Raw genomic sequence first — 23,481 nt, forward strand, 5'->3', positions numbered from 1 at the left:
AGAATATTTGACACCCCAACTGGTGTTGATGAACAATTTTTATGAGTATGTGCTCTATCTAATATTCAAAATCAAGAGCTTAATCTTCCATAGAAAATCTCACCATATTCCATAAAAGGATTTTTCTTGGTTTGAATTTTGATCAGGGCTCCTTAAAATGTAACATTTTTTTTTTAATCGCACATAAAAGGTAAGAAATTAAGCAGGGCAAAATTTAATTACAGAACAATTCCTACCTGTATTGTTAAAGATTTATTGCTGAAAAATCCTAGTTAAAGAAAACTAAGGGGGAGGAGAAGGGGGAAAGATGATTAATCACTTTAAAATACTGACATCACTGGAGACTTTTTCTATTTATTATTGCCAGTGGAGTTAACGCTGACCAGGAAGAATTACTCTACATTGCTGGGGCCAGGTTCTCTGTGCCCTGAATAATTAATTATCCAGGGCTAGATGTATTGAAGCAGAGTTCAAATTCCCACACATTGGGATCAGTTCTATCAAGATAATACTGATAAAGGGATGAATTTGTAATGGATATTGTTGTTGATTTATGTTGCCAGCATACCAAACATTTAGTATAAATGGTTTATGTAAAGTTTCTTCCTTGTGATTCAGCCTGTGCACGGCTAGAAGCACTACACAAGCAATCTGTTCCAGCTAAAAGGGCAAAGTTATAAAGAGAGAATCAATGACTTAAGACTCTGCCATCCCTCCCCACAAATCTTATTCCAGAACCTCTGAATTAATACCATCAGCCAAGAATCTTCCCCCCAAAATTATATATGCCACCAAGTGGGGAACACATATTAAACCTCAACATGCAAATTTTTTATTATTCTGGAATTAATATGTCCAAAAATTAACAGGATGAGTAGGAGGGGAAAGAAAACAACAATAACAGGAGCAGCAGTTGAGCTGGGCATAGAAAGGAAGTGGAGCAATTCCTCAAGTTTCCATTTAGCATGACCCCAAAGTTGCTTAAAATAATCACAGGTATGTCTAAAACTAAGTTTAAAAAAAAAAAAAAAAAAAAACGTTTATTAATGCAGAGCTCCTTATTTAAAGCAGAGGTGTGCTCCATAGAGTTAAATACACACAGTCTAAAGAAACTAAATAAAAATTCTACTAGGGATTTTCCTTTGAAGGCAATGACACAGCACTCATCTTCTGCAGTCTTTCTTGCAGATGTCTATACAAGAATGACACACCCTCCCCAGCACCCGGCCGAGGTAAGCATTTGGTAGTACATGAAATCCAAGTCATGTTTGCTCTCACCATAGGCATATTGTAGGGAAGCTCAGCCATTTTGGGTTTGTTGACTTACAGACAGGACAAGTCTCTGGAAAGTCATGTGTAAATGAACTATTTTAAATCCTAGATGAAATTGCTGTTCCAAGGAACCAGGCAGAAATTCCATTCACTAAAAAATAGATTCCTTTGTAAAGTGCTGTATCTATTACACAATCACTTGGGTCTAAACTGACTTTGAAAATATAAAATTTTCTTTTAATGCATTTGAAACATACAAAAATCTCATTACAGCATCAGTATATCATATATGCATGGCTTACACTGCAGTATAAGTATAGCTCATCAGGCTGTTGTTTCCATATTAAGTAATCTCTCCCTAATTAGCTTGTAAATCACAATACAATTTAAGGTAAAGAAGATCAACTGCAGTTTAAAATGTAAGATAAAGAAGACTCCTCTGCTCCTTATTTCTCCACATCCACCCCCAGGAGCTGGGAGTAACTATCTTGACTTCAATGGGGAATGCTACTTATTGGTAGAGACCCTTCATGATATGATCCACATCTGCCACAATTCATCTACTCCCAATATTCTTGGATCCAGTATTGCCAAATTATTTGCGATTCCCTGAACTTTCAGGCCATTATACACTTCTGAACTTTGCCCAAACTTATTATTTGTATTCTGGCTGAGTGCCATTCTGGAAACCTCTCTTTGTCTCTTATGATCTGGATCAAATATCTCACCATGAAGTCTCACCTTATCTGCATCCTGCCCCTTCCAAGGCAAAATTGTTCACTGCTTCTGCATCAGCATTATGTCTTGCACCTACCTTTTTAATAAACTTTCCAATACTACATTTATCTGTAGATCCATCTGCTTGCAAAAATAATTAACCTTTGTCATGAACTGAGTGCTATGATAAATGCAGGGAACACGATGGTGAGAAAGACACAGGGCAGCCTCAACCCAATGGAACTTACTTCCCATTGCATTGTAGGAGTCCACGTTCAGGGGATGGTAGCAAACTCACTTTCATTTGCTCTTTTCCTTTCTCTCTCTCTCTCTCTCTCTCTCTCTCTCTCTCTCTCTCTCTCTCTCTCTCTCTCTCTCTCTCATTAGTACCAGGCATTGAATAGGTACCCAATAAATGTTGAGTTTAGCCAAATGCTATTCAATATGTTAGAGAAACAGATAAAGAAAATCTTACCTCCAACTATGGAATGAAATGCCTTGTCTCTTGCTAAAGACATTTCAGACATCTGAAAGTTGGTGGCAAAACATCTGAGGAGTACATAGAAATCCCCCAAATGTGGAAAATCTGAAACATCACTCCAAACTAGCTCTTATATATAGGATGAATGAATGGGAGGAAGATAGGGTTTCCTCAAGACTTTTACCACAGCTTCCCCTTGCTCTGCTGAAGAATGCACACCTAGCTACTATTATCTTCTAAAAATTGAGGAGTAATCTGTCACCTCCTGAGACGAGAAGTTCACATCTCAATCCAGCAAGCCTCTTCTTTCCAGACATTCACTTTAACCATTTACCTCCTTGGATTCAGGGCAAAGCTCCCTCCTTCCTCAACCTCCTGAACCTTGCCATTCACCCTGAGATACCTAGACCCCAGACACTTGTGGTGTATGCTTCCTGGAATATAAATGATATATTTTCATTATTCTTAACTAAATTTTTCTCAACTCCTTCCTGACATTTGGAAAGGTATCTCTATGCCTCTTGTAATTTATTTCTGGAGAAAAAAAACCTTTTTGACAACACTTCATGTCATTGGAATGTGATACAATAATCTCAAATCCCCACCCAATTGATCTGCTTATGAAGTTTAGATTTTCAAATCCGTTTCCTTAGAGCCAGGCAACATTATACTGTGTTTCACTGATCAGCGAGTAGCTTTACATTGGCACTTACACAAGGACCCAGACGGCGACTGTGAAAATCTGTTTCCTGCTCTGTTCTCGTTTGCACTTGAAATCTTACATATGTGCACATACTGAGCTTACAGCTCATAGGGGAGGAAGCACATAAGAGGTGGAACTATAACTGTTTTCCCTTGTTTAGAAAAACAAAATATAAAATCTACCCACCCAAAAGAATAAAGGTTGGTGGTTGTAGAGAAGATTTTGTCTTAACTCTCAATGGCCTGGAACACAGAACAGTGATAGGTATTTTAAGTGACATATGTGTGACCATGCGTATTTCAGGATGTAACCATCTAAAAGATAGGTCTCACATATAAATATTTTGGAGACATAGCAATATTGCTCTCCTTGGAGTCAAAGTTTGGCAACTAAGTTAACATGCAAAATAGCTGGAAAAAAATGAGTAATGATCATTGAATGTGTAAAGGGTATGAAGAAAGAGTAAATGTGGAAAAAATAGGTAACAAATTAGCTGGAATTTTCATTTCCTTCAGGTCTAAAGTTCTGTGGTGCTATGAAAATGTACATATAATCTTCCTCTAAATACAGTATACATTTAAATGGCCTTTCACTACATACAGATCAATCTACTATTTGCCTCCCAGTATAGAAAGTCTAATTGTTAGGAAAAAATACTTCTTCATTAAAATAACACCTGCCCACAATTTCATATTTGATGAAAAACAGCACTTTGCAATGTTAAGAATATTTCCTTCATTTCACTGTGCTCTGACCTGGGTCTCATATCACCTTGACTACTTCAAGCAAAGGGGGGAAGGATTCTCGTGAGAAATAATATCTCTGTAAAACTTTAAACCCATTTCTAACAAAATCCACAAGGAATGTTTCACTGTTTCAGACTGATAATGTCACAGTGACCTCTCTGGCAGCTTCCCCTTTGTAGTCTGGCAAAGGTAATTCCAAGGCTAATCTACCAAACTCAAGCTCATTGAATAAAACCACTGCATTTAAATTTTCCCTTTATCATGGGAAAAGTACAGGCAAAGGCAGGGCAAAATAAGCATGTGCACGTGTATATGTGTATATGTAAAGAGATTATTCAATTCTGTTTTGAGTATATATAATGAGTAAGCTTGAAAAAGAAAACTCAAGATGAAAACATAGTCTTCAAAGTAAATTATGACAACATGCAATTTCCAAAAGTGTTGTTGATGGTGGTGGTTTTTGGCAGCCTTGTGCATGCTAGGCAAGTGCTCTACCACTAAGCCATATACCCAGCTAAAAATGTTTATTATATAAGGAGTGACAAGGGTCAAGAAGCACATGGAGCAGTGTAGAGAAAACACACTTCACAAGGTATGATGTAGAGTGACTCTGGGCTTGAGATGCCTGGGTTGGAGCTTCTGGATATGTGACTAATCTGGGTTGGCATAATGTGTGATGCACTGCAGTTCTGGGCTTTGACATCCTATACACAAGAGAGGAGCTAGATACCTCTGAAATCATACAGTACATATAATACCCCACCTTTAAAATGATTACCTATCCCTTCCAAGAGTTCACTTCAATCTTTTCCCCATTTCTGGCTTCTATGACATTACCCCAATATCACTAAAAGAGACTGGGCATTCATAAAGACCAAAAAACCAGTGGTTCATGAAGGAAATCAGAAAAAAAAGAAAAATCAGAAAACATACTCTCCCCATTGGATCTCAGATTACGCTTAAATTTTAATTTTATTAACTTATATGGGCTATGAAGTATATTGCAAATATTGCTCCATTCTTCTTCCCTTTCTGTGCCCATGCCTTTTGTCACAAGTCTTCATGATGTTCCTTTTACTATGATTCAGGACTCAGCCATGTAAAATTGTTTGGTCAATGGAATAGTAACAAATTTGGTAAAAAGACCTATTATCTCAGCTACTCAGGAAGCTGAGGCAGGAAGATCACAAATTCAAGGCCAGCCTGGGTAATTTAGGAAGACCTTGTCTCAAATGTTTAAAAAGGGATGTGGGGAACGGGGGACACGACTCTGTGGTAGAAAGTCAGAAAGTCCCTGGGTTCAATAGCTAATATCAAAAAAAAAAGAAGAAGAAGAAGAAGAAGTGTAAGTTCTGCAGAGACCAGGGAACCAGTTAACCACTCCAATACACGAGCCACAAAACATAAGCAATTAACACAATTAAGTTCTAGCAACAAGACCACCTATAAATTAAATTCTCTACTAATTTGCAATTATATCCAAAGCTTATATAAAAGCGTAAAGTACCAGAAATGTGACTGCAGTATTAATAATGGTATTAATATAATCCCAATATGTTAAATAATGCCTGTCAAGTGTTTTTTTTTTCATTCATTTATACTTTAAAATATTTGCTTATATTTTATATATATTTATCAGGGAAAAGAGTTATAAAATCTTCTTGAGTTGATGTGTATTTTTGCAGAAAAATATCTTCTAGTATAGACTGGTGAAATTTGAAATAAAAGCATAATATTCCAAGTTTATGAATTGGAGTAATTTGCTGTCATCTTTCCATACCACAGTTCTCAAGAAGGGACACCTGTTAGCACTAAGAATGTAATCATTTTTATTATTAAATACAAAGGTACAATTAAATGCAGGCACAGGATGTGACCTGCATCATAATTCTGCCCGGCCTTTCTCTTCACAATATCCTTTTCATTATTGTGGGCCCTTTGTTCCTTCATGTTTCTTTTGTCTCACCCTAAGTTCTCAAATAAGCTATTTACAATCTGAATAATTAGCAATCAGGGTGGATCTGTGGTCTTTGGCCCTGTGTAAAGGAAACATTGTCAAATGCCTTAACATGACATACTTAAGTACATAAAGTTTCTATACCCTCAGGACTTTCCTTTCTTGAAAAAGTTTTAAATAAATCTAATGAGGAATAAGTTTTCTACTTCTCAGACACTTAGGAATCTAGCTAGAATTGAACAAAAATGAAACCACATTTAAACTGCAAACAACAGAATGCTTTGGGTATTCATTAGCTATTTCTGTACAAAAATGTTCTATACATTAGTTTACAATGAAGACTCCGTGTGCCTGCTCTAGGACAATCAATTCTCTCTAGCACAAGCCAAAAATAGTTTTTTTATATAGTTTTTAGGAGGAAAAAGGAAAAGGGAACAATGTGACAAAAATTGAAATGAAGTTGGAAAGTCAGACAGCAAGACATACTGTAGAAGACTCCTTTACAAACCGTACAATTATGTGGCCTAAAAATCCTGGGTAAGCTCCCTTGCTTATTTGTGAAATGCGCTAAATTCATTGGTAAGCCTTCTTGGAAGGTCAAGCTTTGTGGGTAAAGATCTCTCTATTGAGAGTTGCAGTCTAGACATCATGACATCTTAACTCAAGAAAACTGACTTGAGGATGCTTGAAATTCATTCCTTTTGCAAATATTTTTTGAACTCCTACTATGTACCAGGCACTGAGCTAAGTATCATTGTGGTGGGTAGAAAACAAAAGTCAGATTCGTCAATTTGCCCCAGGATACTGAAAAATGTGAGCAAGTTTACAGTCTATCTTGGAAAAACCATTCCTATTTTCTTGCATACCTCCTTTATCTTTCTTCTGAGGTTTTCTTAAAATATCACCAAACCCAACATTCCCCCACACATCTTCTCTTCTCTTTTAATGTATAGGAAGATGTGCAAAGCTTTTCTCATAGGAGTGTGTGCTTAAGATGAAATCCAATCTCTACTAACTCATACGAATTCCCTTATCTAAGGGTCTGTTTTTTCTTCTATGTAAGGAGAATGATATTGGGATTGTATAGCATTATTGTGAGAAATAATCAGATAATGCATTCTACAACACAATAATTCCCAATATGTATAAATTATTATCATTATACTTACCTTTATTATTAAAAGGCTAAAAAAGATTACTAAAACTCCAAGACTACTTTATACCTTGGTTATATGTTATGGTTATTGCCTAAAAATATGTTTAAAAAAAGTCCCAAATATTTTCCAGTTCTAAATGGTTTTATTGCTCACCAATTTGGCAAACCTTCTCTAAAACATATAACAACCAATGTCTAATTTCCACACTTGCTGACTATTGTTTTCTCTTTCTGTTTGTTTCTCTCTCTCTTCATTTTTTAACCATTAACAAATAATGTTTTTTTTCATTTTGTTTTGTTTGTATGTCACAAAGGATAGGAAAACAAGAGAATGGTTTTAAATCTGGAGAAAAATGATGTTGTTTCAAAATATAAGAATTACCAAATTTTAATCCAAGGGACTTTGTTTTCTGTTAAAAACTAGGGGACCTCTGCCAGTTTTTAACAAAGGAAATCAACTCTAGCTATAAATTTGGTATCCTGGGAAAAATCAGAAAACTCAAATTCTAATCCTTTAAACAGCCACTAAGGTATGTTTCCATGGCAGATAATTTTCTGGTGCTCTGTTTTAGTTTAGTTTGGGTTTGTTTCCCATCATTTAATCTCATTCACCACCCTATAAGCCTTGCAGACCAGTAGTCTCTCCTCCAACAGGAGGGGAAGAGTGACCCACCATAACATGGCCTTTTACCCAGCTCCCAATCTAGACCTAATGAACCAAAGAACGTCCAATATGGAGGTGGGTGTGCTGATAATGGCAACAGCACCACCCCATTTCTGGGAGCTGTGATGACAGAGATATCAGCAGAGGTGGTAGAGTAACATGTGATGTGCAATCAGCAGCAGCAAAGTCTGGTGCACTGATTCTGGAACAGCAGTTTGCCTATGGCTCTAGTTGCTGCAAATCATTTTTCATCCATTAAATTTCATGCTAGATATTCTGCCTTCCCAGCATTTCTGCTGTTGCTCAACATCCTCTCAAGAAATTCCTTTTCTCCTAAAATCAGCCAGATTTTTATTTGTACTTATTTATTACCTACAACTAACATCCGAAAACAGGTGACAACTTCTGTACCTCAGTTTCCTCTAGGATGGAATCACAGACTGGAACCTGATGATTTCGCTGATATTTCCCATTTTTTACCTATTGCATAAATTGCAATCAAAATTTTCAAATAAGCCCATTGTGGAATCTAACTACATAAAATGTTACAAGAAGCCATTTGATGTAGTTGCACCCTCTTTCTTCAAAGGACTGGCAAATGGAAATGAATCCTCCACTTGCACAGAATCCTCCCGCAGCCTTCCCTCTCATTTGTGTGTGAGTACATGCACACAACTTTTCACAAAGGATGGCTCAATCTGCCCCAGGGGTGATTTTGAGTGTGAGACACATAATAAACACATGGAACCATGTGCTAAGGACCAGCTGGGGAATTCTAACTGGAAGCAACCTTTTGAGAACCTTTATCTGTTTCCGGGACAGTCTTGTATCCTATCAGATTTCTCTAATCATAGGAAGATTCCACATCTTATCAAATTGTTATCAAATCAGTCTGACCAGAGCCAGCATCCTGCTTGTCTGAAAGACTGCATACAAAACTGTTGACATCACTCTCTCCTGGGGGTTGGAGGGGAAACTGGGCTAGAAACTCTGCATGCCTGAATTCAGGACCCAGCCTGTCACCAAGAACTATAATCCTGGGCACAACCCTTTGCTCATTCTGTTTCTTCAACCATAAAGTAGGGATAATATCAATTTCTCTGCCAATCCCCCTGGGGCCACTGAAATGACCAGATATGAGTGAAAGCATTATAGGAAAAAAACTCTTATTAACAAAGATTGCCTTCTACTAAACTGACCTTCCCTCTCCTCTGGTTAGAGGTAGGCTTTTATTTCATGTTCAAATCATAAGCAAACATTCAGACTCACATCTTGACAAATACAGTCTCCAGTAAGACTATTCATTTGCCTCGGCCTAAACTCACCATTACTAAGCAAAATTTTGATCTTAATTGGATCATTCAAATAAGTTTGCCCTACTGGACTTTTTTTTTTTTTAACAGCAATCTGAGACATCTGATTTACATGGATGTTTCACTTCTCATAGGAATGAATAAATTAAAGGCAGGAACTTGGTTCTGTTCTCCATCATCACCTCCAGCAGTTTATCTGTAGCAAGGACAACAATGCCTAGCATGTAGGAAGGTATTAAATATTTTTTTGTCTAAAGTAATCAATTTATAATGGCTGTGAGTTGTGCTAATACCAATCAATTTACCACAGCTTGATCACCCTGAGAGAAATGATAGAACAACTAATCTGAACCTTTATAATCAAAGTCACATGCTGAGGCAAATAAGCTGAGGTGCAAATACTGTGAGAGTCAGTTTAATTTCACAACCTAATAGCTAGCAGAATATCTGATTTATCTTCTAGATTAACGGAAATAAAAAGGAAGTTTGTATACTATATAGTTAACAATAAAACCATGTCAGTGTTGCCACCACATACATCAAATAGTATGCCAGATATCAAAGTTGGTTTTTTAAAGCTAACAAATTTATTAATGTGAAACATATAAACACGTAAAACTGAACTCCCCCTTTGTGGGGAGTTTGGTGGTAGAAAACAATTATAAATAAAATCAATATGCCCTGTACTTAAGAAAGACATTTCCAATGTTCTACAGAGTTTGATATAATCTGCACTCAATAAAAGTTTATAAATAAAACAATTCAATAAATAAGCTTTACACTCATTTATGATAAACTATGATTAACTTAAATTAAAATTAAATAGTTCCATAAATACCTCTTCCAATAAAAAGGTTTCAATGAATGCCAAAAGTTTTACCTTTGTGTCTGAAATTCTAGAGCCTGGTAACATGAAGCAAGAGTCAAATGTAAAAAGCAATTAACCCATCACACTATCCTATTTCTAATTTCCTATGATTCAAAAAAAATGAATCACAAATTTAGACTTCATACAATGCTACTCCAAATTGAAATGTATTCATTAGTTTTACTTTCAACTTTTAAAGGCAAAGCTGGGACATACCAAAAGTACTACTAAGGTTTTCACTTTTGTTTTATAATGAAAAGTAAAAAGAAATCAAATACTATGTTTCAGTGAATAGAGCCTCTTACCCAGCAATTCTCAAGGTCTTCCTGGAAATGCTGGTTATTTCAAAGAAAACTCTTATTAGTTTCTGAGACAGTCAAGGTGCCCCAGCTCTGTTATAATTACTGGAAGCCTTCCCTCCCCAGGCTCTGGCCCACAGAGTCCTGAGTCAATCCTGACTGCACCTGGCAGGGTCAAAGAAGTCCTTAACCCTCCAGAATCTATTATATGTCCACAAACTGATACCTGTCTTTAGGGAGCCCCTAGACAAGGGAATTCCTGGTACTCAACAGGCTGCAGTTCCTCTTCCCATATATTCCAAACATAAGACTCCCCACCCCAATATCTGGTTTGTCTTCTGTGTTCTTTTGGACCAGAACTCTACTTCCATCTAGCTTGCTTGTCCATATCTTTGGCATTCTTCTCAACCTTTCTACATAAGAAACTGGCCTATTTCTAAAGGTTGCCTGTGTCCTCAAAGTTCCTCCTTCTCACAAAGAAATTCCAAAATACTATCACACATTTGATTCCATGGATCACTGCAATAAGAAGACTGCTTCCCTGTTCAGAACCAAGATCAGATCCCCACACAGAATAGGAATGGAATGGGTATCATGACTGCCAACTCAGCTGGGACAGGTGGTTTATGTTGCCAGCCACTCCCCTTAGAAACCTGCTCAGAGCTGGCTACACCTAGTAGGCAATTGCTGGTTCACTTCTCTACCTCTATCTACCCTCAAAGTCCTGCCCCAACATGTTATTGAAGGATGCCCACATTTTAAGAATAAGAAGTCTTTTAAGAGACCTAGCCAAGCTTTAGTGTTGCCCCAGATCATCTATGTGAGTAGATTCTGTAAATGTCTTACCACCTATAGAAAATAAGAAAAAGAGTTCCTCATATCTGTTCTTTCTCAACATCTTAGATCAGGTTACAAATTCAAAGTCAATTTTACTTTGAGTTCTTAATTCATCTGGTTACAAATAAAAAATTTACATGTCAAAAATGTTGAATTCTAATTAAAACCTAAGCCTAAGAATCAAAGACTCAAGCAGACTATAACAGACTATTCACCTTAAGGAGAGGGCAAAATTATAATATATTACTCTATTAAAATACAACTTAAAATACAGCATATTAGTCTTCAACTTAACACACGTCTCCAAACTTCTGAGGAGCACTGCAAAAGACGCTTTTGTAAAACACCCTCACAGCACTTTGATGTGACCGTATGTTCATTAAAAGGAAGTATTACTACTTACATACATAAGGTACATAATGAATTCAGTATGTGTCTAGAGTTGGCTAATGCCATTAAAGCACATGCCAAAAGCACAGACTATAAATCAAAATGCGATTTGTCAAAGTAAGAACTTAATATGATACAGGTTAAAAATAAATAAATAAATTACCAATGTCCCAATACAGGATTGGTGAGGAGAGCTAAGCCCAAACTGAGACCAGGTTGCAGCTGACATGCCTTTGTTCTATCTATAGCTTTGGCTATTCCTCTTCTTCTTCCACCTGGATAAGTACAAAATTAGCATGCACCAGGCATTCTTCACTCTCCAGAGGGTTTACATCTCTAACACTGCTTAAAGACTGATATTCTTTCCAAAATGCTGACATAAACCAGTTGGGCAATCACAGATTTTTTAAAGCCCACATTCTAAAGTTTTGAAGGATCTAGATTGTTCTGAAAACAGAATTTGGAAACACTTGATTTAGTTTATTGACTTATTTCCAAATGGAAGACTTAACAAAAAACCTGAAAGGACAGACATATAAATAAAGAGTTAAACCACAAAGACAGCTACTAAGATAATAAGAAAATCTAGGTAGTTTTGTAGAAGATGAAAGAAAAAACATGGATATTATTGCAGGTGGTACATCTCTTCTTTCCTATGTCTTTGCTTCTTCCTGGCCAGGGGTTCCTTCAAATCAGCATTCAATCTCACCCAAAACTCTCACACTCATCATTCAAACACATTTCCACATACTGAATTTCCTGTATCTAATATGTGCTTTTCATACACTGCATTCCCACTGCCTCCAGAATTCAAGATAAACTCCTAAGTGTGGAACAGCTGATCTTCCATGACCAAGGCTTTGTGTGTACTCTGTGTGCATCTACCCACCCTACACTCAAGTTCCATACAATTGCTTCCTGAAGTCCGTGTTCCTGAATTCCTCTGGCCACAATGCTCCCTTCCACATCCTCCTCCACTAACTTTACCTGGCTATATTACTATTCTTTACTAAATTCAGCAAAGTATTACTTAAGAAATCTTGTCTAGATTCCCTTGCATGCACCTTAGGTGTGCACCTTTCACTGAATGTCTCAAATGCAAATGTAAACCACTGGTTGACTTATCAATAGCCTCCAGTTGCCAAAAAGCTTTTCTAAGAAAGCAAATATTTTGGGCTGGGGTTGTGGCTCAGCGGCAGAGTACTCACCTAGCGCGTGCGAGGCCCTGGGTTCAATCGTCAACACCATGCAAAGGTGAATAAATAAAAACAAAGGTGTACAAGTAAAAGAAATATTTTTTAAAAAAGATGGCAAATTAAAAAAAAAGAAAGCAAATATTTTGTTGTTCCATCCAGTACCTATGACATCGCCTGACATAGAGATGGTACTAATATGTTATTACTGAATATATATAAATAAATAAAATTGATAGTCATATAGAAAACTGAGAATTTTATCATCTGAAAATATATGAATCAACACATTGTTTCAACTTGTAATGCAAAATGTTGCTCCCTTTATAGTCATTCTAAGCATTTCAAGACTAACATAGTAAAGACATTCTTGACAGAGTACAAAATTACACAAAAGAACATTTTAGAAAGTATTGATATTCATTCTTAAGAGAGTACACAGATGTATCAATGATATAAAGTTAGCCTAGACCTAAAGCAGGCACATTTCAATTCAGAAATATCACATGTCAACATTTGGTCAACAACTTCCCTAAAATCACACATCAAAAAGTTGAGCAGTATTCACATGAAAACCATTTTTTCCCCATCCTGTGATCTCACAAACTATTGGTGGTAACATCCAAACCTGAGGCCCTGCTGACAGAATCAAATTTTTAACAGACAAAGAGGGTAAACAGTGAGATACAGGCTGGTTTAGAAGCCCTGCAACTTGGGTTGCCGCAGTTTCAGCAGCAAAATCATGAGACATATTCAAATACTGCTTTTAAGATGTACAATATTTCTCCAGAAAGATTCACAGCTCATGAGTTGATGAGGGAGAGAAAGACTGCTTAGCTTTTAAATTATTTTCCTTTAAGAGACTAAGCAAACATACACACAGAGATCACTGCAATCAAGCCAAGGGATCCTCAAGGATGCAATGGTACAGAATTTTCTACACATGGCTGTTTTATTCTGGACACAAAGAAAACTGAAAGCGATGAGAAAGGCCACATGCTGCTGAACAGGAGAGATGCTCTCCATGCTCAGTGGCTGCTGCTTCCTTCATTCTTTGGAAACTTCCATTTTTGTAGAGGGCAGGGATCAGTGTGAAGGTCTGGGGTAACATAATGCCCTGGAGGTCTTTCTAGCAAACAGACTCCTTCCTGATGAAAGCACTGCAGCTCTTTCTTAGCATGAGTTAGGAAAACCTTCATGGCAACTTGTTCCGATTTGTGGCTCCGTCCAATACTATACAAAATATGATTTCAAATATCAAATACAGGTCATAGAGGTGATAAACAGGAGATTTCTTTGTTCATAAGAACTCTAATGCTCAATGGCCTTCTAAGTTCCTGGTACTCTTGATTTATGCTCAGGATTACCGAATTGGTTTCTGAGGGTCACTGCTCTGAACAATATCTAGTTCAGCCAACAAAATAATTTAAATAAGAGCTGCTATGATCAGACATCCTGATATCTCTAAAATTACAAGTTCAGTATTTGTGAAACATGCCTAACCTGCCATCATTCAAAAGGAATTAAGAGAGGTAATAACTCAAAAAGTGCAGAGAGTGAGAAAAGAGGACCTTTCCAAAACCTGGAGGGATGAGGAGCAGGTGGGTAGAAGAGGAGGAAAAACCCAATTACACACAACCACCAGGCACACAGAGGCCCTCCATTATACCTAGATGCAATTAAAGGCTGTTGAACTGAGATACATAATAACAAAAAAGGGAGAAGATAAGTCTAAATTAAAATTTATGGCCTGAATTAATTCTATGTACATTGTGGAGTGGGGTATGAAGGGGAAAAGAAAGGGTCCAAGGATAACAGCAAATGTAGCAAATTAAATTAATTAGACTTTAGTGAGTGAGGTGTTTAACTGCATCTAGGTATTATATTACTTTAAAAATTACTGTCAATTGTATGTGTTTCATTACATTTGTGGTAGTAATGTTTATGCTTAGCTTTTTAAAAAATGAGGGCTTTTGCTACTTTAAAAAACTCAACATAATTAAGTAAAGAAGTATCTTTTTCTCTTATTTTTAGTTAAGGATCATGGCAATACAAATTTTACCCAAAGCTATTCTGAAAAAAAGAAATTCATAATAGAAAACAGAAGGAAAAGGTAAATATATATGTTGATCTGCTTCATGCAATATATCTATTTCTTACAACTAGTATACATATTATTTCCTATTTTTTGAATGCTATTAGTAAAGGCACCTACTGAAAAAGATAGGTTTGCTTTTCTTCTATCCGAGTGAGGGTAGTGAATTTATCCAATTGGTTAATACTAAGTGTATTCCAATTACTTTAAAAAAAATACATATATATTTTTAGTTGTAAATGGGCATAATATCTTTACTTATTTTTATTTTGTGCCAAGTATCCAACCCAGTGCGCCTCACAATTGTGAGGCAAGCACTCCACCACTGAGCTAGAGACTAAGTCCCCCAATTACTTTTTAATGATAATGTATTTATAACTCATCTTTTAATAAAATGGATTTGAGGTAACTATTGAGGTATAGTGCTTTTCACATAGCAAAAACACTCAGAGAATTATCTTTCAGTTAGATTTAACCTTCATAAGAGAAAGTAAAACATGAATCAAGTTCAGTCATTATAGTGCATCTCAGATTAAAAATTAAAATATTTAAAACTCTTGGAAAATAAAAGTTTCTGGTTTACTGCTAGTCTTTCTCATTACCTCTCCCTAGTTAATTCAGAATTATATATTAATCATCTTTGACATAAAGACATTATACAAGTTATTTGATTTTCATCTTAATCTGGTTGCTGCTTTCATCTAATTATTGTGTTCTTGTACCATTTTCTTCCCAAAGAATTACTCTTCTTAATAGGCCCCAGACCAGATATTAGTAATACTTTTCCAGTGATTAAGAGAATACATATAAGGTTTAGACAAAAAGGGAGTGGTAATTATATAGGTTGTATAAGAAATTATGTGTGCGTGTGTGTGTGTTTAATGAGCAGATCTGAGTTTTAAAAAATTAGGTGTAATGTGGTTCATATATTCTGTGGGTGGGTATTAACAGTCTAAGGAGGGTTTCACTAATATAAAGTGTGATATAAATAAGTATTAAGACTAATAATGAAACTAGTTTGAAAACTCACATTCTAAAATTGGAATCTGTTTTGCTCCAGAGAATGTATTCTACCAAGGTGTTATTTATATTTATAAGGACTAAGTAACCAATGCCTTTTTTCACAACTTTTCTATTACATTTCCAAGGTCTTGGTTGTAATATTAGTAGTTGCAAGTAAAGTATGGGGCTTTTTAATTGAAGAATGTTGTTATTAGTGCTCTTTCTTGGGAGGTCAGATGTATAATATGAGGCTGGCTTCCCATCACACCAAGAGATCTACTGTGTGTGATCTGCAGAGCAACACCCAGATGGATTTGAGTAGAGTTCTTACTCTCTTTCTCCCTTTTTCTAAGAATTTGCTGGGCAGACTCTTGTTTTCCATTGGATGGATGCTAGAACACATGTTAAATAGCTAGGACAGTGGGCACCTAAAGATCCTACCAACAGATAAGTCAGGCATTTTATTGCTGTGTAATAACATGGAAAAAAATCAGTTCCTAAAGACCAGTCCTTGTAGCTTCTTGATGACTAATCATTATAGCCTTTTACTTCCTATTTCCTCATATCCATTCTATCATATGGCCTAAAATAACAACTAATCAGTAGCAAGGAACATCCATAGGAAATAGGTTATGGTCTCTAGTGCTCATTTTTAAAGCACATATACATATATGGTACAGAGAAGTTTAGCATGGCCCATATGCAAGGATGACATGCAAATTCATGAAGCATTCCATATGAAAAAGAAAAAAGATTAAGGTCTCTAATTACCATGTTCTACACAAGGGAAACAAGGTTTATTGGAGCGATGGCTGCTTCCAAGGCTTGAAACTTCCAAAGTTTCAAGATGAGTCCAAAATATCTTGTCATAGCAGACAGCAGAGAAGTCATCATAGGCTACTGACAGACAGTATCACAAAAGGGCCCAGGAACCATCTGGAGGAGGTGCCACTGCCAACTTGAACATCAGTAACTCCCATTTCAAACTACCTAAATTGTTGAGTTGATGTTAATAATGCCTTCAAAATATCATTAAATTTGGAAGATGCTAGGAAAAAAAATGCATTTCTTTGGAAAACTGGTAAATATATGGAAAGAATTAAGCATTTTCCCAGATTTTCCTATATACAATGTATGCAAATAGTTGAAACAGAAAAATTATAAGTAATTCAATTAATAACTGAAAAATACAGAAAAGTACCAGTTTGCAACCCCTGAACTACTAATGAAATATTGTAATTACCTAGGTAATGATTCTAAAGACTGATTTAAAAAACAAAAGGGTAACACAGAGCAAGGGGGGAAAAAAACTCATAATGGAAATTTTTATCACCACCTCTAAAGGGCTTTTGACACAACAAATAGATTCCACTTCCCTAAAGCTTGTCGTTAGGCTGTTCCATGTCTCCCAGATAAACTTCCTCCTGTTTTTCTTATTCTTATAAAGTCCTATCCCTTAAATCTCTCGGCCTCCATAATTTATATAAATTAATAGAATGTGAAAATCACTATTAATTTCCAAGGAGAGGCAAAGAGATCTGCCTTTTATTTCTGCTTTGGTCTCTTGTACTCTCACTGGGGGAAAACAGCTACCACGTAAAACACCTGATTAACTAGTGGAAAAGTTCACATAGAGAAGACATGAGAGATGCCAGCCAGTCACAGGTACTCTAGCCTTTCCAGCCAAGACACCCCACAGGTGGGCAAAAAGATCTTTAGACAACTCCAACCTCAGCTGCCATCTCAGTGCAACTGTATGAGGGCTTCCAACCACCCTGCTAAGCCCATCCATCCTCAGAACCATGAGAAACTATATATATATATATATATATATATATATATATATGTATTGTTTTCCATTGGACTTGGGATATCGTTTCCTATGCAGCAACAGATGGACTATTCTAACTACCAACTACAGGAAATAACGGAGGACCTGTTAAATCAAACCAGAAAGAAGCAAAAGAAGGTATGGAAAACCTATCAGGTTTTTTTTTTAATTAATTAACTTATAAAACCATAACTAAGATTTTGTCCATCTTATGAGTTGATTTCTTAATCAGGAACGTATTAAAGTTATGAGACTACAAGGGATGTCAACATGACCCGACTTTTCATATTAAAAAAATATAATTTAATAATTTAGGTGTGGTATGGCTGTGTTAAAATAGAACCCTTCACTTTAAAGACACAGAACAAATATTCATGGATATTTGTGGATGAAATGCTTGTCATCTGGATGAGGGGGAGGAGCAAATAAGAGTACAGATGAAGTCTGGCCATGAGTGATAAAATTCATTTTATTAAACTCATCATTTTCACATATGTTCAAATTTACCATAGTAAAAATGGACTTACTTAGTTAACTATTTAGTTTTATTTATTTATTTATTTTTAACAAGAGTGACAGGCTCTGGATATAGTTCAGTGGTACAGCACTTGCCTAGCATGCATAAGACCCTGGGTTCAATCCTTATGAATCAGTGGTAGAGGGGTGGGGAGGGAGCATGGGGGCAAGAAAGATGGTAGAATGAGATAGACATCATTACCCTACGTACATGTATGACTGCACATGCATTGTAAAGCTACATTGTGTGCAGAAAAATGAGCAGTTGTGTCACAATGGTATACAATGAATCAAAATGCATTCTGCTGTCATTTATACCTAATTAAAATTAATTAATTATTTTTTAAAAAGAATCAGTGGTAGCTAAAAGAAACATATCATTATTACCTTCATTTACTAAAGTTCTCTTTTTTGAGTTAAAAAATACTTTAATATCTTCATGTATCTAAAATACTAATCCTGTTATTTAGTGATGGTTACTTTTCTTCCTATGAAATAGGGATCAAAATATCCTATCCCAGCACACACAGAGAGATGAGTTGACTAAGAAAACTTATGAAAAAAACATTTAGAAAGCCATTCTCTGCTACACAACTGCAAAATATCATTGGTAGTAGGAACTATGTATCACATCTTATAAAATGAACTCTCTCAAAATCTGCTAACTCAGGACTATCTTTTACGCATTTGGCCCTAATGCCAGGCACAATGCCGAGCAAATAATGAAGGCTTTGTAAATAATTTTTTGTATGAATGAACAAGTTGGAAGAAAAAAATGAACAGATCTGAACATAGCAGATTTCGACACTGATCCTACTACTTTAAAAAAGTGAGATGGGAAGGGATGGCAACTGAACCCAAAGAGGGAGAGGAAAAGAACCTACTGTGAACCCACCATCACTATTTGGCTCAAATAACCTTATACATATGCTTATACAGGTAGATTTTTGGCAGTTTTAAAGCTTTTATATTCAGAGTACAACACAGATGACCACTCGCTCAGTATGCTATACCTGATCAAAATGACTTCTGTGTACTTTTGATTTTTAAAAAATAATTTTAAGAACATGAAAGCCTGGTATTTAATACAGACTGGTCAAGTGAGCAATAAACAATTGTAAAGTTTCCTGAGGGCTCTCTTGCTCTGTCTCATCATCAGGAAGCTAAAGCATATGTTGGATGTTAGCCTGGGTGGACACAGTGTGTCCTATTTATTCAAGGTTTCTTTTGAAGCCACAATTTATAAGTTTTGTTTCTTAGGGGTACATGTCAAATTTCATTTAGCATTAGTTGGTATCCAGATACACTGAATAGCAAAAAGGCACCAGTTGAGGGCAAAAAATAAAAAAAAAAAAAAGCCTGCTATATAAGCAATAATGTCAGTTTCGTTTATGTAACGCACAGAGACCAAGACGAAAAATACAATGAGAAAGCTGACAGTAGGAAATCAAGATAAAAACTATCTGCTTAATTTAGAGGTGTAAAACTGCCCATGAAAAGGAGAAATACTAAAACAAATGTTTTTATATCAATAGCCAAAAGGATTTTAGAGGGAACTCTTTTAAATATTGTCTTTTAACCCTTAAAGTTCAATTACCTGGAGCATACTCATGTGAATGGTAGTTTTTACTTTTTCCTTAAGAATGCTTAGCAAATTTTTCTGGAAGAAACTTCCCACTTTAAATACATAAAGGGATACTGATATGAATACAACACAGTGAAACCCACTGTTTTGTACAGTTAATCTGCATTAATTTAAAAAAAGAAATAAAAATTATTATTATGCTTTCAATGTAGGTGTATATGTTTGTTCAAATAACTACTAGGTGTTACTAAATGCCTAGTAAGTTTTTTAAAAAAAAGAGGATACTTGAATAAACAATGCTTCACTTGAGTAGAAATTTACGTAAGTAGAAATCCAATGGATGACAGAGTATCTATAAAATTGGCGCAAATAAGACAATTAATTATTGAATAATGCTTTGTACCTATAAAGGTATTTTATATTTATTAGTTCATTTAAGTCCAAAACAGCCTGCGTGTTAGGTATCATAAGCCTAAGATTATAGATGTGCAACATGTGGCTCAAAATGCAGTTAAGTTGTAAATTCAAGTCATCTACTTCCAAATGGATGTTTCAACTACAAGGCAGCAACCTTGGCAGGAAAGTATTATGGTTGTGATGCTTACAACTGTGAGACAGTGTATCATCCCATTGTAAATATCATTTCCCTAAGACTCATCCATGTTACTTGATTTAGTTATAGTTCATTCACACACAATGCTGTTTTGCTCTATTACATGAATAGACCATAAGTTATTTATTCACTTGTCTATTGATGAATGTTTGTATTATTTCCATTTTTTAAATTACACCCAGTGCTTTGATAAACTTTTGTTTTTAGATGTCTCCTGGTGAACACACATAAGTGCTGGTCCTAATAACAGAATTACTGGATCATAAAGATGCATGCATGCTTGACTTCAGGGTGTCCAACTGTTCCCCGAAGTGTTTACAGTGATTTATAAAATACATCATATAATATTTTTACAAAGTTTAAAAAGAAAACTAAATAGCGGATCATTTTTAAATGTATGTATATGTGATACAATTTTAAAGCATGAGAGACAGAACCCAAATTATAAAATTCAGAATAGCAGTTAGTATTTAGCAAAGAGGGATGAAATTGGAGAATAGGGGCATACAGCTTCAAGGCATTGGTAATATTCTAGGTTTTAAGGCTGGTTTGGGATTCCAGGGTCTTTGTGATTAAGCTTTATATCCTACACATGTTATATGTATTCTTTTGTATGTACCAATATTTGCATATTTTTAAATCTTTGTTTGCACAATAATAAGGGCTTGAAAATGGTAGGAGCCATCGGAATTGTTCACAGAACTTAATAAATTTATTTTTTTCTTTTAACATGGAGATTAAAATAAAAAATAACACAAGTTTTTAATGTATTGTATCAAATTTTTATAATTTTGAGGTCCCCAAGATAATATCCCCTCTTATTCAATAGTTTTGCTTGTTTCTTCTTAGCCACCTCAATCAATGTTTATAAAAAATGGACCCTGGGAAATGAAGGAAGAGATTGAGTAACATTTACACTTCCAAAGGAATTTTTCCTCATGCCGAATACATCTATCTTGAAAATATTTAAATTAGCCAATTATCAAAGAAATAAAATGATGGCAAATTACCAGCTCCGTGGTCCAAAAAAGAAATTAAAATTATCCTAAAAGTAAATGTCAGTATACATCCCCAGTAAGTATATCCATTTATAAGTTACATGTACCCTGTACCAAATGTTATGTACATTTGAACCATGCACAAAAGAAGACCTTATATGGAACTGAATAAAGATAATCTTAGTAGAAGATCTAATGTATTCTTCCTACAACCCAGTGGATGGTCTTGTGCTAATCAAGAACCTCTGCTTCAGAGAAACCATTCCAATTTTTAAGAATAGTGTTACACAAGTTGTCCAAACTTGCAAAATGGCACTGCTAGTTTGGTTACAGACACATAATGTTCAGTTCTCTATTTAAGCTACTTCTGCTATGAAGAAAATATGTCGGTCCAATTTAAAGTAGATAACACCAATTTGCTCAACAACTATGTTTATAAATACTGTAAATGAAGATCACAAGCACCATCTTAAGATATGATTATCTCCAGGAACTCAATGAAAAACACAAAAATGAAACCATGAGTGAAAAAAAAAATCACTTTTGTGGAATGAAGTAATTGATTTTTTTTTAAGTTTTTAAAGTTGATAGATCAACACCTTAAAAGACTTGTCTTTACCCAGGCTTTCTTTTATTAAAGTGCACAATCATCTAGGGTATATGCTTAAAGGAGTGATAGTTTGTTCCTAACAAAAGGATCTGAATTCCACAATTTGCCTTTTGCCAGAGGCAGCGTTCCCCAAAGCACAGCTAACTGCATCTCCTGCTGTACCTGTAACAATTTAATTGTGTAAGTCAGCCTAGTCAAGCATCTCCAGCTCATGACTGGGAGACATGAAATTCATTGTCATTATTGTCCCTGTCATTTTGGATCATTATATCCTGCTGAAGAATTTTCCTCACTTCAATGCATTTTTACCTCCAGGATCCAGGGATTATAGCTGAGGTTGGGGTGGGGGCAGGACCGTGAACTACATTTACCTCAGGGGAGCCAGAGATTAAATTGGCTTTGCTCTCTCATGAGCTGAATTCATCTATTTGTATGCTGTGAGTTTTAGGCCGGAATAAAAATGAATATTCTAGTGAACACGGGGCTTTAATTTCCTCTTTGAAACATGGATGTAACCAACTTTTATTTACATTAGGAAAGCTGATGCAATTTCTTGTGGTTGCTATTTTCATATGTGCATGAGGAATACTTACAGGCATCGTCAGGTATGTAATAAACAGACATTTCTCTCTGTCAACGTCTTGACTGGCACAAAGAAAGAATTTAAAGCTATAATTTTGTTCTACAGTTTCATTTTATAGAAGCTTAACGGGGGTATTTAATGGTTTTAAATATTTAATGATTTTTAATTATATCTCATTTTCTGTGCACTGGATTGGATGACTGAAGTCCAACTAGAATGGCACCAAAGATCCACACTGGGAACTAGAAAATTGAAGTGGATAGAGAAAGATAAAGTAAATTCCTTAAGAAACTGGCTATCTCCCAGCAGCTGGTTCACATAATTTAAGAGCCCGCTAAGTTCACCCAAGGTGGCATGCCTTAAACACTTCTTGTTGAGGAAGAGTTGGCTTGGTCACCATGCTCTCTCATAGCAACCCTTTCATGATTGGTAATGACTGTGGCCAGGGCCAGCTGATGTGTCCCACTAAGAGAAAGCAAAGGGCTACATAGAAAACACTAGTACATGTCTCACTCAGAAAGCCAGACTTGACTGTTTAGAGAATGCTTTCTCCAACTGAACATAAAAATAAAATACAACTAGAGGAAAGCCCGGTATGTCACTTTGTATCCCAACTTTCATTTCATGTGGATTTAACTGAGAAACTTGACATTTACTCTGTCTATACCGAAAAGATAGTAGTTATTCCTCCATGTGTCAGTTTGTTTTTAGCAGTTAATAATAAAATATGGCAATGGATCACAATGATGCCATATACAGAATAATCACCATCATTGCTGTATCAAAAGTGCAGAGAATTTACTCCATTAGCTTTATGAACTTTTGTGGGAAAGCTGATTTTGTCGTAATCATATGAAATAGCCATCAGAATTATTTAGGATGAACTGTGCTTATGAGTGATTAAGAAAACTCTTTGGACTTTTGTACATTTTAGATTTCAAATGGAATAGCCCTAATATGTCTATATTGACAAGATCTTAAAGGTTATCTCAGTTCTTGGACCAAGTTCATAAAAATATTTACTAGTCTTCCTCACTGCATTTTCACACTGT

The 23,481-nt window shown here is 35.7% G+C and overlaps 1 protein-coding gene and 1 pseudogene across 8 annotated transcripts in view; one reads left to right on the forward strand and one right to left on the reverse strand.

Annotated features, from left to right (window-relative positions):
* Gpd2 (glycerol-3-phosphate dehydrogenase 2) overlaps nt 1–23,481 on the reverse strand; it is a 195,388-nt gene that overhangs the window by 106,855 nt on the left and 65,052 nt on the right. The gene's annotated exons all lie outside the window — the stretch shown is intronic.
* LOC124080899 (U6 spliceosomal RNA) lies at nt 16,336–16,436 on the forward strand (annotated as a pseudogene).

Source organism: Marmota monax, unplaced genomic scaffold, assembly GCF_021218885.2.
Source record: "Marmota monax isolate L192 unplaced genomic scaffold, Marmota_monax_Labrador192_F-V1.1 WCK01_AAM20220418_F8-fsc00048, whole genome shotgun sequence".
NCBI classification, from domain to species: Eukaryota; Metazoa; Chordata; class Mammalia; order Rodentia; family Sciuridae; genus Marmota; species Marmota monax.